At 42.9% G+C, this 16,880-nt stretch overlaps 1 pseudogene; it reads left to right on the top strand.

Moving 5' to 3' along the window:
* Positions 1–16,880, top strand: part of LOC133273954 (von Willebrand factor D and EGF domain-containing protein-like) — a 190,506-nt pseudogene that overhangs the window by 70,903 nt on the left and 102,723 nt on the right.

The following is a 16,880-nucleotide window of genomic DNA, read 5'->3' as shown; positions in this document are numbered from 1 at the left end:
TGTCGAAAGCACACAGCTCCAGTGTATGGATTAGGGGCCTTATCACCAGCGCCCCACCAATAACCTGCATATCAAACATATGAATCAACCATTCAGATGCTGTATCAGGAAACCTAAGGTCAAATTAGAGGACAGGCCATGACTCCTACTAAAATATGCTAATGCTAGTTAATTACAGCATATCTTAAACCATACTTCAAGCATTAAAATTAGTTCAATTCAATGAGCGCTCTCTTGATAATTTCCGTGTATAATCTACTTAGCAAAAAGTTTTCATAAAAAAGCTTCACTTTTTACTAGATAAAAAAAAGATAGGAGCACTTTGTACTCCCTTACTGTATGTGATTAAACTCTGTTGTTTGAAAGCAAAGCGTATCTTGTACCCATTCACAATCATGTTTCAGAAGTCAGGCTTCGGTTTGTACTTGACGCATGAATCCTGACCCTAATGTTTTGTGAGGAACAATAATGAAGAAAAACCGCTGTGTAGACTATATTCATTACACATTTCATTTTAACTAGGTCACAGTTTGAGACCTCCCAACAGGGAACTGCTACTCTTTCACTGATCCACAGTTTATCATGTTTGATGGATGGTGAGTATTCCTCTTCAAAATAATCTGGCTCGATTACTGAGTTTTCAGTTTCTGGATGTAGCATGCATTTGGGTTTACATTAGAACAACAAAAGAGTGTTGTACTAGTTTGCTTATAGTGAGTAGTGTAGTGCTTCAATAACTTACATGGTTTCCTACAAGCTGTTTATACTATTTTAACAAAAGGACAAGAAATGGGTTAATCTTGAAGCGGCAATGGTTTTGAGTCTGAATGATTTTTACAAGACAAAGGTCAGATCCAAAAATGTTCTTCAAACAGAACTATCATTAATGACTTCAAGAGTGTCTACGTTATGTGACATCATGACAGCGACACCCCAGTTCCACACCAGTGAGCCATTACATCCCTGTAGGAGCACAGCACCCAGGGACAGCCTGGTCCTTCTCAGCAGTTTAGTAACACCTGACACAAAGTCGTTCAGCCCAAAGATACTGTTGCATTCTTCTACTTCCAGAGCTGGTTTATACACAGATGCATCTCTGCATGGAGTTTACAGTCATAACCACAACCAAAAAAACCCATAAAGATGGCGTTACTGCCTCAGATAGAAGTCCAGAGATGATAAGTGGCAAATATCAGAGCAGAAATAAAGTTGTATGTCCTCCTGTACTGGTCAGCAGTATAATTATTATCGACCAATAAGCTTCATAAAGACTTAATAAGCCAAAGGTAGTTATCTTTGTATTTGACAGCCTGTACTGTAGAGAACATTTCTTCAGTTAACTTCTCTAATCATTCATGAATCTATTTACCCCAGCTATTTAGCATAACAAAGTTTTTAAAGTTTGTATCTAGCATGTTTGAATCAAAGTTGCTAGCATTTCAGATCACATTCCAGGTTTGTCATTCCGTCATTAACCTCTTAATGGCACAGATGACTTTAGGCACACAGCATCCACACATGCTTGGCAGGTGTGATGTTCAAATTTTGATATACTAACATCCCAATTTCAGTCCAGCATGCTCTGGAGGTATCATCTGAAATGACATCAAATCTGGAGAAATGGGTCTATGAAATGTTAAGTAAGAAATGCAGTACATCTGCCTTTAAATAAAGATTAAAGGTTGTGCATCTGCCTCAAAGATTTCTCCTAAACTGGGTAGTCTCAGCTAGGAGATTAGCTCTGCACATCTAGGACTTTCCAGTTTCCCTTCTGCTTTGCTGAAGATCATTTATAATGTGGCCAGGCACTTGTTTCCTGCAAGTTTGGCTGCTCAATATATAGAACAGGCAGAAGAGCTGCAAGAGGTGCAAAGTCATTCCCATGCCTCATGTACCTACAATTATTTCAACTCTGGGATATTAAACTAGATTAGAATATTCTTTCAAAACTCTCTACACATTTATATTCTAAACTATTCCCTTCTGATTTAAGGCTAAGAATGGACAGTAATCTGCCAGGTTGTTGTCTTTAGGAAGTCATAAATTACTGCAAAGTGCCTCTTGGAATGGGGAAGTGCTCTCAGCCATGTAGCATATTTATACATTATTTCCATGGGAAAAAGGTCTAAAGTAAAATAAAACCATTTTAATTGAATAACTCATTTTGCTACCCTCTTATTGGTAACTCAGGAAATGCCTTCTAGTGTGAGATATCCCTGCCCATGGCAGGGGCGTTGGAACTGGATGATCTTAACGTCCTTTCCAACCCTAACCATTCTACGATTCTATGATTCTATGGTTCTGAGCAATTTACAATTCTGTTTGAGCACAGGGAGTTTGGAAAAGCCCATCCTTCTGTGGCATCCTGCCTCAAAGTTACACAGCCTTGAAAAGGAAAAAAAAACAGGATAGCTTGCCCTCTCGATAACGTCTTCCTTGTGGACAGACATTCATTACTGCTTTGTCCAGTGTAGCTTTAAATAAGCCAACCTGATGGGGCTTCAGCCATCTCAATAACTAGGTTATTTCAATAAGATATATCACTTCTTGATATTCAGCCAAGTTTTTTACCCATAATTTCACAGTCCCATTACTCCTACTTATATTCCCATTTATTATTGTAAATAATTTCTCTTTCAATTATTGTAATGATTATGCCACCCTGTTATACATCAGTTAAGCGACTTCTCTGTCTGCCTATCCAAAAAAATTTTAACACATTAGCAAATTACTTCAAAGCTCTGTATTTAAGGAGTGAGAATGCAAGTCTTGCTTCTGTCCTGATACAAAACCTATATCCTAAAGACAAAGGCTGACACAGAGGTAAGGAACTGAAGCATTCCCTTTTGGTCATAAAAGGGTACATGGTGGGATATCACGTTTGAAATGATGTGCATTAGGTGATGTGAAGAACTGTACAAAAATCTTGTGGGCTTAAGTAAGAAATCATATGGGTATCCCTCAGTAATAAAGAAGTATCAGAAAGAGACTGATCTGCAGATTGCAAACAGTGAAGCAAGAGAAGAGAAAAAGCTAAGAGAATCTTCTCCTAGGGACTATGAAGCAGTAGGCTGAGAGGATGATTACAGCATCAGCTCTTGGTCTTCTGGTGCTATATCGGCTATAAGCGAACTGTAGACACAGGCTCAGGTGCGAACACTAGGCAGGAAAGAAAAGAAACATCCACAATTAGTCAAAGAGAACTGAAGGGAACAGCAGACTACCCACCTCTATATGGCTACAAGGAAGGCAGCAAAGAAAGCTTAATAAACTATCAAAACTGCTTCTGAATCAATAGCAGAGCATCCATCAAACAATATAACCTAAGGAAATCCATTTATTCCACTACAAATCCTGTAGGTCAGCTCACAGGGAGCCACCAGACTCTGAGATCAAAATGTAGGCAGAGCTGCTGTGGGTAGGTGGCGACCACTTGTCTCTTCGGCACCCTTTCCACCTGAGTCCTTGGAATGGTCTGCTGAAGGACTGTCACATGAAAAGCAAGAGAAGGTCAAATGATGGGAAAGGTTGCCAACAGTAAAACAGTAGGAGTGTTTTCTATACAAACAGGAATGCACACAAGCATACTCCTGCTTGCGAAGAGAAGGAAAAATACACAATAGGGGAAAACCAGCATCAAAACAAACATGAAAACAGAAAACTGCAATCTTTATTGGCTTCCAAAATTTAAAGGAAAAGCATTCAAAATTTAAAATTTAACTTGATTTAAAAAGATTAATTAGAATAATTTCCTTAGCCAATTGGTTAGAAAATTTTAAAATTTCATGAAAATCGAAATACTGAAACCTTTTTTTTTTTTGTAGTAAACTTTTCCAACTGAAATGGTCACTTCTAGCATATAGGTTGTTTGTGACATTTTGAAATACTTCATTTTGTAACTTCTATAGTGATGTTTTCAACAGTTTCTAATTGGACATACTGAGCTCACATTACACCTGACATAGTTAGCTATTCACTACATAACTGAAATACCTAACTCCCACTTCTAATGATAACACTCCCCTTTGGTATGCCTCCTGCTAATGTATTTCTGTAGAAATATTTATCATGTAATCTTCCTTTTTGACCGAAGGAAGTGACTGAAAATCAAAGAAGATTGCATCATATTTTACAGTGTAAGCACAATCAATTTGTGCATATTGGAGCATAGATGTGAAATAGTGTTAATTATACCATCTAAAGTCCAGAGAGAGCACTTCCTTTTATAGCAAAGTACCTTCTAAATTAAACAAATGTGAAAGCCTGGTAAAGCAGAAGTATAGCCCTCATTACAAGGTATGGCACATTATAAATAGAAAAGCTTTTCATGTCATAAATTGTAGATTCTTAAATATGAAATACTAGTTTAAAATTAAATATGCAGAAAATCCTTTTAAGGAAAATATAAAAAGGGAAATATTTCTTCATTGGTGACCTACATGTATCATTCATGTTATTTTGCATTTTACCTTACAAAGGAAAAAGGTTTTGCAGATTTCTCAAACACTAATGCTTATCCATACATCAATATTATCACAGGGGCAATAGCAGCATTTCCTGTTCAATCACAAAATCCTTCAGCTTGCACAGCTTCACACTTCTGGTTGTCTTTAATGGCATTTATTGTAGTAACCTGCAACCAAGTTCTGGGCATAAGCACCCCTGACAGTGGTGCTGTTCTTTTTGATAGTTTATAGATGTTTATATATTCCCAAGCATCCAGTGACTGTGTGTCGTGGTTTAAACCCAGTCAGGTAACTTGTTCACTCACTCCCAGTGAGTGGTGCCGAGCTGACAACAATCGAGGTCCGTGTCCGTCTCCCCCCACCCCGCACAGGGGCTCTCCCCTTCCCCGCTCCCGGAGGAACGGGGAGGAGGATCGAGAGAGTGCAACTCCTACGGGTTGAGACAAGAACAGTCCAGCAACAAATCACCACCGCTACTATCAGCTAAAACAATGATAAGGGAAAATAACAAGGGAAGAGAATACGATACCACCGGCCAAGAAAAACGAGTTCCACCCGGAAGCTCCTGTCCTTCCGGGTAACTCCCAGTTACCCCCCCACCCCGGGCATGACGTGCTGTGGTATGGAATACCTCCCCGGCTAGCCCGGGTCAGGCGCCCCGTCTCTGCTTCCTCACAGCTTCCCCTCCTCCCTGGCAGAGCATGAGCCTCACAGAGTCCTTGGTCAGGGTAAACATCACTTAGCAACAACCGAAAACATCGGCTTCACCAACGCTGTTCTCAAACTAGAAGTCAAAACACAGCACTGCACCAGTTAACACAAAGGAAAAAACATGACTGCTACTGCTGAACCCAGGACATTATCCACCCCTTATTCCATACCATTCACGTCGTGCTCAGATCCCACATTTTTAATACACCATCGCTCTCCCACATATATACATCCATATACATACAGACCAAGAGGAAAAAATCATTTTCTTAGTGCATGGACCAATCCCTATAATGCTGCCGAGTCCATTCGGTCCATGATGTTCCAAGTTCATTCTCTGTTGGGATGATGGCTGGAGGGAAGTCAGGGCCAGTCGCTGGTGACCTGGAGACATCTAGTTGATGGGCTATAAAAGCATTACACAGCAGGCAACAGTATACAATTGAGTTCACTGGCTGTTTTCCCCTAAAATCAAATCCCCTTGAGGTATACATCGGACTTCCCCATCTTCCCGCATTACCCACCAAGTATATCCAGCAAAAGCAATCCCACGAGTGGGTTTGCCTTTACCTGAAGCAAGAATAACCCAGACTGTCTTCCCCAGCAAATTCTTCATATGCACCACGGGAACTTTGTCCCCCTCTACAATATGTAAAAGTTCTGACAGGGCTGGGCCGGCCCTGTTGGCAGATCCTCTGGTGTTGACCAACCAGGTGGCCTTTGGTAAATGTGTATCCCAATGCTTGAAAGTTCCCCCACCCATCGCTCTCAGTGTAGTTTTTAACAGCCCATTGTACCGTTCGATTTTCCCAGAGGCTGGTGCATGGTAGGGGATGTGATATACCCACTCAATGCCATGCTCTTTGGCCCAAATATCTATAAGGTTATTCCGGAAATGAGTCCCATTGTCTGATTCAATTCTCTCTGGGGTGCCGTGTCGCCACAAAATCTGTTTCTCAAGGCCCAGGATAGTGTTCCGGGCAGTGGCATGGGGCACAGCGTATGTTTCCAGCCACCCGGTGGTTGCTTCCACCATGGTAAGCACATGGCGCTTGCCTTGGCGGGTTGGTGGCAGTGTGATATAGTCAATCTGCCAGGCTTCCCCATATTTATACTTCAACCATCGTCCTCCATACCAAAGAGGCTTTAACCGCTTGGCTTGTTTAATTGCAGCACATGTTTCACACTCATGAATAACCTGGGCAATAGTGTCCATTGTTAAGTCCACCCCTCGGTCACGGGCCCATCTCTATGTTGCATCTCTGCCCTGATGGCCTGAAGTGTCATGGGCCCACCGGGCCAAAAATAATTCACCTTTATGTTGCCAATCTAAGTCCATCTGAGCCACTTCAATCTTAGCCGCTTTATCCACTTGTTGGTTGTTCTGGTGTTCCTCAGTGGCCCGACTCTTGGGTACATGGGCATCTACATGACGTACCTTCACCACCAGGTTCTGCACCCGGGCAGCAATATCTTTCCACAGTGCAGCAGCCCAGATGGGTTTACCTCTGCGTTACCAGTTGCTCTGCTTCCATTGCTTCAACCACCCCCACAGGGCATTTCCCACCATCCATGAGTCAGTATAGAGATAAAGTACTGGCCACTTTTCTCGTTCAGCAATGTCCAGGGCCAGCTGGATGGCTTTCACCTCGGCAAATTGACTCGATTCACCCTCTCCTTCAGCAGTTTCTCAACTTGTCGTCCAGGACTCCATACAGCTGCCTTCCATCTCCGATGCTTTCCCACAATACGGCAAGAGCCATCAGTAAACAAGGCATACTGCTTTTCACTTTCTGACAGTTTATTATATGGTGGGGCCTCTTCAGCACGCACCACCTCCTCCTCTGGTGACATTCCAAAATCTTTGCCCTCTGGCCAGTCCATGATGACTTCTAGAATGCCTGGACGACTGGGATTTCCTATTCGAGTTCGTTGTGTAATTAGTGCAGCCCATTTACTCCATGTAGCATCAGTTGCATGATGTGTAGAGGAGACCCTGCCTTTGAACATCCAGCCCAGCACGGGCAGCCGGGGTGCCAGGAGGAGCTGTGCTTCAGTGCCAATCACTTCCGAAGCAGCTCGAACCCCTTCATACGCTGCCAGTATCTCTTTCTCAGTTGGGGTATAGCTGGCCTCAGATCCTTTGTATCCCCGACTCCAAAAGCCGAGGGGTCGACCTCGAGTCTCCCCTGGAGCTTTCTGCCAGAGGCTCCAGGTAGGACCGTTCTCCCCAGCTGCAGTGTACAGCACATTTTTTACATCTGGCCCGGTCCGGACTGGTCCAAGGGCTACTGCGTGAACTATCTCGCGTTTAATTTGCTCAAAGGCTTGTTGCTGCTCAGGGCCCCATTTAAAATCATTCTTCTTCCGGGTCACATGATAGAGAGGGCTTACAATCGAACTGTAATTTGGGATGTGCATTCTCCAGAACCCCACTGCACCCAAGAAAGCTTGCGTTTCTTTCTTATTAGTTGGTGGAGACATTGCTGTTATCTTGTTGATCACATCTGTGGGGATCTGTCTACGTCCATCTTGCCATTTTATTCCCAAAAACTGAATCTCCTGTGCAGGTCCCTTGACCTTACTCCGTTTTATGGCAAAACCGGCTTTCAGCAGGATTTGGATTATTTTCCTCCCTTTCTCAAAGACTTCTTCCGCTGTATCGCCCCACACAATAATGTCATCAATGTATTGCAGGTGTTCTGGAGCTTGCCCCTGTTCCAGTGCAGTCTGGATCAGTCCATGGCAAATGGTAGGGCTGTGTTTCCACCCCTGGGGCAGTCGGTTCCAAGTGAACTGGACACCCCTCCAAGTAAAAGCAAACTGTGGCCTGCACTCTGCTGCCAAAGGAATGGAGAAAAATGCATTGGCAATATCAATCGTGGCATACCACTTGGCTGCCTTTGACTCTAGTTCATACTGAAGTTCTAGCATGTCCGGTACAGCAGCACTCAATGGTGGTGTGACTTCATTCAGGCCACGATAGTCTACTGTTAGTCTCCATTCTCCATTAGACTTTCGCACTGGCCATATGGGGCTATTGAAGGGTGAGCGGGTCCTGCTGATCACCCCCTGACTCTCCAGTCTACGGATCAGCTGATGGATGGGAATCAGGGAGTCTCGGTTGGTGCGATATTGCCGCCGGTGCACTGTTGTGGTCGCAATTGGCACTTGTTGTTCTTCAACTTTCAGCAACCCCACAGCAGAGGGATCTTCTGAGAGACCAGGCAAGGTGGACAGCTGCTCAATTTCCTCAGTCTCCAAAGCAGCAATACCAAAAGCCCACCGGTACCCTTTTCGGGTCTTTGAAGTACCCTCTCTTGAGGTAGTCTATGCCGAGGATGCATGGAGCCTCTGGACCAGTCACAATAGGGTGCTTTTGCCACTCCCTCCCAGTCAGGCTGATTTCAGCCTCCAGCACAGTCAACTCTTGGGATCCTCCTGTTACTCCAGAAATATAGATGGGTTCCACCCCTTGACAGCTTGATGGCATCAGGGTACACTGTGCACCGGTATCTACTAGAGCCTTCTACTTCTGTGGGACTGATGTGCCAGGCCATCTGATCCACACAGTCCAGTAAATCCGATTGTCCCCTACCTCCACCTGGCTGGAGGCAGGGCCCCTCTAATGGTCGTCACAGCGTTGGACACTTAAGTCGTGTTGAAAGGGATTATTCTTCATTATCACAGGAGCTGGAGTAAAATCAGCTCTTCCATTCCATCTGGGAAACTGCTCACCAGAGACTGAAGCCGTAGCTCTCATGGGACGATCAGTCTTGGCCCTTGCTCCCCTCTTCAGTTCACTCACCCATTCCTCCAAAGCTGAAGTAGGTTTTCCATCCCACTTTGTCATGTCTTCTCCGTGATCCAGCAGGTAAAACCATAGGGTACCCCGTGGCGTATACCTTCTGTATCTCCTCTCTTGAATAATAGGACGTCTTTTGTTAATAGCTGAGACGTGTGTTGGTACACGTGAGGAGCTGGATAAATCAGATACATCGTCCCTCAATTTGTCGAGGTCCTGGGACAGTTTTTTCACAGCTGAGATGATGGAAGGAGTGAGATTGTCTTCGAACTCTCGGAGTTTATGAACCATTTCATCCACTGTTAGTGGTACTATGTCATTCCAGGTCACTGTTGCCAATGAATGGGCATATGATGACGGTGCATTACGTGTAAGTTTTCGCCACATGGGTCGTGTACATTCAACTTCATCTGGATCTATAGGTGTATCCCCGTTATTCGGCTTGATGTGATAGATCATCTCTACGATGGCCGATTCCCTCAGAGACTGGATGCCTTTGTCTATAGTAGTCCACTTGGCCGAACGACTCGTAACATCGTCCTTGTACGGAAACCTTTCTTTCACAGCTGCCAAGAGCCTCCTCCAAAGGCTGAGGGACTTTTTCTCTCTTGCAATTGCTTTGTCAATTCCCCCTTCTCTAGCAAGTGATCCCAGCTGCTTGGCTTCTGTACCTTCTAGTTCGTGACCATCGGCCCCATTGTCCCAGCATCGGAGTAACCAGGTGATGATGTGCTCCCCTGGTTGACGGGTAAAATCTTTTCGCATATTCCGCAGCTCGGTTGAGGTTCGAGGTCGAGAAGTTACCTCTTCTTCTTCTTCTTCGTCATGTGATGATGACTCCTGATCAGATTCTGGACCGGGTGGTGAATTCATTGGTTCTTCATCTCGCTTCACCCTTTTTGCCTCCTTTTTGCTTGTTCTCTTGCGTACAGGGGCAACTGATATTGGTACGAATTGGTCCTCTGGTTTGGCTGCAGTGATTATCACTGTGGTTTGAGTAGCGACTGTACTTGTTGCTGGGGGTGGTGTAGCTACTGTGCTTGGAGCTGGGGTAACCGCGCTGTCTGTTGCAGTTGAAGTTTGAGCAGCTGCTGTACTTGCCACTGGGGTAGCTGCGCAGTTCATTGCAGCCAAAGTTTGAGTAGCGACTGTCGCTTTGCCCTCAAATCCGCCGATATTCTTTTCCTTTTGAAGGTGCTGGATAGTGTTGAACAAGGCCCTGTAAGCATAGGCCAAGCCCCAGCACGTTGCCGTGATTTGTCCATCTCTGGTATGGCCAGAATGACCACACACCTCATTTAAGTGTTTTACTAATTCTTCTGGATTTTGCAGTTGTTCGGTAGTGAAATTCCAAAATACTGGAGGGGCCCACTGACCTAGATACTTGCCCATACTATCCCACACACCCTGCCACTCATGGCTGTCCAGCCTCTGGGAAAATCTCTCGGTCCTCCTACATCGTCTTTTGACCCCAGACAAGACCCAAACCTGAATCTGCTTAACTCTTGAAATCAGTAGTGGGCAAAACACACTCTGTATGCGTGTTAGCATGGTGATTCCCATCACCATCAGTAAACAAGTCTCAACAGCATTAAAAGGCCATTCAAAAAATTCAAAACTCTCAAATGTAAATGGTCTGGGGGGACGACTAGGAGGGTAAAAGGATGTCTCCTTCACAGGTTGAGCACCTGAGAAGGAGAAAAAAGATGTGTAATTGCTAAGCACCTCCATCATATACCTCCCAAAGTATAAAGGTGGTGACCACACTGGGAACATAAACCAGATCAGTTTCATGATCAATGATTCTATTGTATTACAAGTCATTACCATAAAGTACAATGGGATAAAAACCTTAGCCCAAGCCCCACACTTGAAAAACACTAATACAGCCAATACCGGATGGACGTAAGATATGGTATACTGAAACTGTGAGATCAAGAGGAAAAACCTTGAGAGCCAATAAATCAGCATTGTGACGAGTGACTATCAATCCAGTCAGATCTGTTCTTATCTCAACCCCTCGTGCCCCACGTTGGGCGCCAAAAAGAACTGTCGTGGTTTAAACCCAGTCAGGTAACTTGTTCACTCACTCCCAGTGAGTGGTGCCGAGCTGACAACAATCAAGGTCCGTGTCCGTCTCCCCCCCCCCTGCACCGGGGCTCTCCCCTTCCCCGCTCCCGGAGGAACGGGGAGGAGGATCGAGAGAGTGCAACTCCTACGGGTTGAGACAAGAACAGTCCAGCAACAAATCACCACCGCTACTATCAGCTAAAACAATGATAAGGGAAAATAACAAGGGAAGAGAATACGATACCACCGGCCAAGAAAAACGAGTTCCACCCGGAAGCTCCTGTCCTTCCGGGTAACTCCCAGTTACCCCCCCACCCCGGGCATGACGTGCTGTGGTATGGAATACCTCCCCGGCTAGCCCGGGTCAGGCGCCCCGTCTCTGCTTCCTCACAGCTTCCCCTCCTCCCTGGCAGAGCATGAGCCTCACAGAGTCCTTGGTCAGGGTAAACATCACTTAGCAACAACCGACAACATCGGCTTCACCAACGCTGTTCTCAAACTAGAAGTCAAAACACAGCACTGCACCAGTTAACACAAAGGAAAAAACATGACTGCTACTGCTGAACCCAGGACACTGTGAATGTAAACCAACAGCTTTGGTCTCCAAGAACAACATCATTAGTTCATTAGTGGTGAGCACTCTGAAACCAGAGAACATCCTCCAGCATCACCCAACACTTCCTAGGGTCACAACTAGCAAAAAATAGATCTTACAAGCAAGGAAAGAGGGAGCCTGGGGGGACATATCAACAAATCAATTTTTTTGGTGCCAAAACTGTGTTGGAAAATCTTTAGGAGCAGCAGCATTAATAACTGAATTAATAAAAAGATGAAGCAGAGCTTCCTCAACATGGAGAATTCCTTTATGTTGAGGGTGGCAGAGCACTGGAACAGGCTGCCTTGGGAGGTTGTGGAGTCTCCCTCTCTGCAGGAATTCAAAACCCACCTGGACATATTCCTGCGCAACCTGCCCTAGTTCCTGCCTTGGCTGGGTTTGGACTAGACGGTCTCCAGAGGACCCTTCCAAACCTAATGATTCTGTGATTCTGTGAATACTAAACCCATTGTGTTAGTTAATCTAACACTACTAGTAGCAATTGTTTTTACATATTTATATCCCTTTCTGTCACTCTCTTACAATAAATCAACTGAATTAATTCCTATAACATCTTGCTGTCAAAACCAAAGACTTAGGAGTATTTTATAATTCTTGGATTAAGAGCACAATTTGAGCCATGACTTCATGCTAGACAAGAACTTCCTGCATCCCTTGAAAAACAACCCAAACACATATATGGGGAAGCAATCCCTTTCCACCCAGTAGATCCATTGCTGCAGACTGTTAGTGAAGCAGGATGAGGAAGTGAACTGTGGAGGCCAATTCAGATAGAAGTAGTGGCACCCAGCTCACAAAAAATACACAGAGCTCCCTTGTGCAAAAACTCCAGTAACTCTACTTCATGCTTTTAGTGCCACAAGCAATTTCTCAAATGTTGTCCAAAGAATCATTATGAGAATTACAGATGTTTAAACACCACAAAATTTTACCTGACTGCAATTATCCGTTCAAGTAAATTGAAAACTTCAATTTAGACACATTGCTGATTTATTAACCACTATGCAATCTATGCCATGACTTACATGAAGGACAATAAGTGGTTTACAGGAAAGTAGGATGGGGTGTCAATGCTTATTAAGCAGTAAATAGCTCCCATAATAGCAATGATATTTATATGCATATGCTAATACAGTTTTATTTACCACATACAGCTGATTAGTCTGGCTACGGCCATTTTGATGCGCTATTTTCCATCAACCTCTCTAAACCCCTCTCCTTCTAAGCTCCCCCTGTTAAAGGAAAACATGGAAGGTGATTCTCATAAAATATCCTGTATCCTCTGTCCCTCTTGTGAAGATGTCTAAATGGAGCTAGTAGTTGATGCTAAAAGAGATTATCTTTTCTTTTATGTTGTCCTTAGTTCTAATCAATCTTAGCAACAGCATCTACTCAGTGTACTTAGAATTTATGTACCTGATTAGAAAATGAGACAGAATCATTCAAAATCTTATTGATTTATGGCCAACTTCACTAAGTTTTCTAAGATGAAAGATGAAGTCAGATGTATTTTCTAGCAGAGAAAATCAGCTGGAGTTTAAACTCTTACTGTGTTTTAAGCTACATAGCTTTTTATGGCTTTTAATCTGAAGAGAAATAAAATGCAGATACATACATGCTAACAAAAATGTGGTTCTTGAGCCATTTGTTCCTCTGTATAGGAAACACTAATAGACTGAAAAAATATTGATGCTTGTATGGCCATGCTTAAAAATAAAACTGTTATTTAGCTGTGGCATTTTATACATTCCTTTTTACATATTATCTTTTCATTGAAGAAATTAATCATGCTTACGATTATAAGTTTATAGCTTAGCTTCCATATTACTTAATTTCAGAGAAATCATGTTTAAACCTAAATGCAGTGCCTTAAAAGTAAGTAGAAGCGTCCATTGTTTTTAAAGATGGAAGCTGTTGGCTGGTGAGAAGAAAACTCCAAACATATACAAAGTATAAAGTTATTGTTTTCTTCACTTTTATACATCACATTAGAATAAAATAGAGTAAGAATAAGGCAAGCTTTTGGAATAAGAAAACAAAGAACAAGCAGAGGAGCATCCTCTCACAGGTCCCTGTGGAGAAAACCCAAAGGGCTGCAGGTGGGATGAGTTTTACCTGTTTCATGCAGAGGGCAAGAACTTGCAAAGTTAAAGTTATTCTGCTTGCTCAGATGGAGCAAGGACTTTCTGTAAAGAGAGATAAAAATCTCAAATTGTTCAACACACTGCACTGTGCTGATTGTCAATCCATTTAGAGTAAAAGTCGTGCTTACAGGAAAGTTGTTGAGGGGAGGAACCAACTTCATTTTAACAGGTTTTCAGCAGAATCCCAGTTTTTCATATGAAGTATTCACCTAGCCACAGTCAGTCTTATAAAAGTTAGTGATTAGTCACAGAAAAGGCTATCTGAGGACTGATTTTGCTTTGAAGAATATCATGCTGTAAAGCATTTGATTAGCACCAAAACATATTTATTAAGGCCTGGAGGCAGGGACTTTTTCCATTTGCTCTTTATCAAATGTATATCCTTTTTATCCATTCCCATTGCCATAGCAGCAGCTGGGAAACAGCTACCTGCTTTTCACATGAGTTCTTATATACTTCCAGCTAATAACTGCGACAGCATTCCTTCGGTTACAGTGCTGGAGAAACGTTTCCCCTTGGGTTGATTTTCCCTCCTTCAAGGCCAGCCAGTACACTGGTCTGATTAAGGAGTGCTGTTGTACAGTACCAACAAACACCCATCACAGGTGGATGTACTGGGTCTCTGAGTCCTCTTTTTCGTTTGTTGCTGTTTAGGCACTACGATAACTATAAAATTGGCACCTTCCTTTTGTGCCAGAGTGTGTTGAGGGCATTTGAAGTGCATGTTTGGCAGTGGGATTGTGGAGGCCACCGCTCTGCCACCACTTGCAATTGTGGTGTGGCTGCACGAGAAGGGGGTGACACTGTGGTGCTGGACACCTGCAATGGCCATTTCCAGGAGACCAGACCCCAGTCAGCCATCAGAAGCACTGAAGCATCACCACATGTCAAAATCTTAAAGTCTTACAGAGGGAAAAAAATAACAGTGTGTGGATATTTAAGTACTTTTGTTGTTGTTGTCCTTTAAAAATGTGAGATTAATATTTCTGAATTACTAATGAAGTCACTAAAAATATATCTATCTGAAGCCACAAGAGTGCCTGCATGGAAATATACCAAAAAACAAGATGCAGGGAAGAAGCTGGTTGAACTGTTAGTTTAACAAACTGTAAAACAAAACAAATAGCTCTGGAAATTACTCAGAGACATAGCAGAGTGCTAGCATTGTTACTCTCTGCAGTACGGCAATCCACTCTCAGTTTGTTTATGCTAGGCACTACCCAACTGTATTGTATAAAGCAAATTACTTTGCAGAGCTTATGATATAAATATTCAAGGAAAGATCAGAGGTAGCAGAATAATGTAGTTTCAGAGAGGAATAGTGAGGCAATATTAATCAGATCCAGATAGCACCCAAAAGCCATGAAAATGGGCTGCAAATGCACATTTGGTATAATTTCAAGTATTTGCCTAAAATATATATGGCCACAAGGTGCTTTGCATGAGTATCCACACTAATCCAATGAAGTCACTGGAAGAATAAAAGCAGGCTGCACCAAGGGTTTCGGTGAGAAGAGCCATAAATTATGACCAAGAAGATAATTTTATCTTACAGTTGTTATTATCAAGATTTGTTGCCAGGAAATGTTTTGAATGAAGACGGATCCACAGTAGAGCCAGAATGATGCAGGGAGTGCCTGTGCTTGGCTGTTCTTGTGATATCGCTTGCAATAGATATTAGTAAAGCAGTAATTGAATATCTGTTAATTATAGAATAAAGAAAAGGCTGGAAGCAAGCTGTAATTTAATTCTGCAACTGAATGCTATATAATTATTCTTTTATTACTAGAATAAACTTTGCAAGGAATCTCTATTCTCATTTACACTTCATGTCTCAACACAACAAATCGTGACATACCCAGGACATGAATTTGAATCCTTCCCTGATCTGAATGGGAATGTGTAGGAGCTGTGCAGCAACAAACACGATCCCTAATCAGGCCACAGTGCATGCTGCATCCCAATTTGCTCGACAGCCAATCTTGCACAGTGCAGGAGCTGGCTCCCCTGTGGCTTCCACGCTTTTTCAGGCTGATGCTTTGAATGGGTTAAGTCACTTTCTTTTCTGTGCAAGGTAACAGCTTCCAGCAGCCAGTCACTGTATATCTCTGCAAACTGAGGTCTCACAAAAGCTTCTTTGAAGCCTCAACCAATTGGCAGCGTTAAATCCAGGTGGGTTACAGAAAACCTGGACAGTTTTTAGCTCTTTAGTAGCAGATGGGATACCTTGCCTGAGGCAGGCTGAGGAGGAGAAAGAGTTATGGCTCTCCAAATAACTGAAATAAATCCACATCTAGATAAATTAATCCAGACAGCATGGAAGACTGAAGCAGCTAATACAGTCATGATTGCAAGGGTTTTATATGCAGCCTTGTAGGAAATGCTCCTCCCTGTAGTAAAGCATGTAATTAGAAGGCACATATTTATCTGAAGAAGGAAATCAGATCCTACCCAGCACTGTGTCAGCTGCAGATCTCCTGCTCTACCTATTACATTTTTAAGCTTACTTTGGGAAGCAAAACATACAGCCAAGGTGAAGGTACATCCAAGGTGGAGATGCAGCCAAGGTGGACATGCAACCAAGACCTTCTGTTGTATTCAAAGAACTTTATTTATTTACATTATAACTTCCATTATTCACCAAGTCAAATATCTTTTTTTTTAAAGGATGCTTTAAATGCCCTCGTCAAAACACAGAGGACCTGAGTACAAAACATAACGTCCCCAGCTGTTCTTGCAATCAGTGGTAGTTTGCAGCTGAACAACGAAATCACTCATGGAAAGCTCCTCAGGAAGTACTCTCATACCTGAAAAGATGACTGGGAAGCTAAAATGGGGAAGGTTATTGTTTAGTTCAACCAAAATGCAAACTTTGGAGTCCAGCACAGAAATACAAATATAACCTAGTTGCTTCTTCACAAATGTGAATAGATTTGCTGAGGAAGAACATATAAAGGACCAAAAAATCCCCACTGGAAAAAAAAAAATGAACAGCCATTATTTGGCTGCATAAATTATACTTACTCAGGGGTCACTTAGAAAAAGGCAAATAATTATTTTGGTATTAT

Source organism: Pezoporus flaviventris, unplaced genomic scaffold, assembly GCF_033815535.1.
Source record: "Pezoporus flaviventris isolate CSIRO_AGI_PZ_B2104156 unplaced genomic scaffold, CSIRO_AGI_Pfla_v1 ptg000001l, whole genome shotgun sequence".
Classification (NCBI taxonomy): domain Eukaryota; kingdom Metazoa; phylum Chordata; class Aves; order Psittaciformes; family Psittacidae; genus Pezoporus; species Pezoporus flaviventris.
Note: the sequence above shows the minus strand (reverse complement) of the source record. Positions and strands in the feature narration are given on the sequence as shown.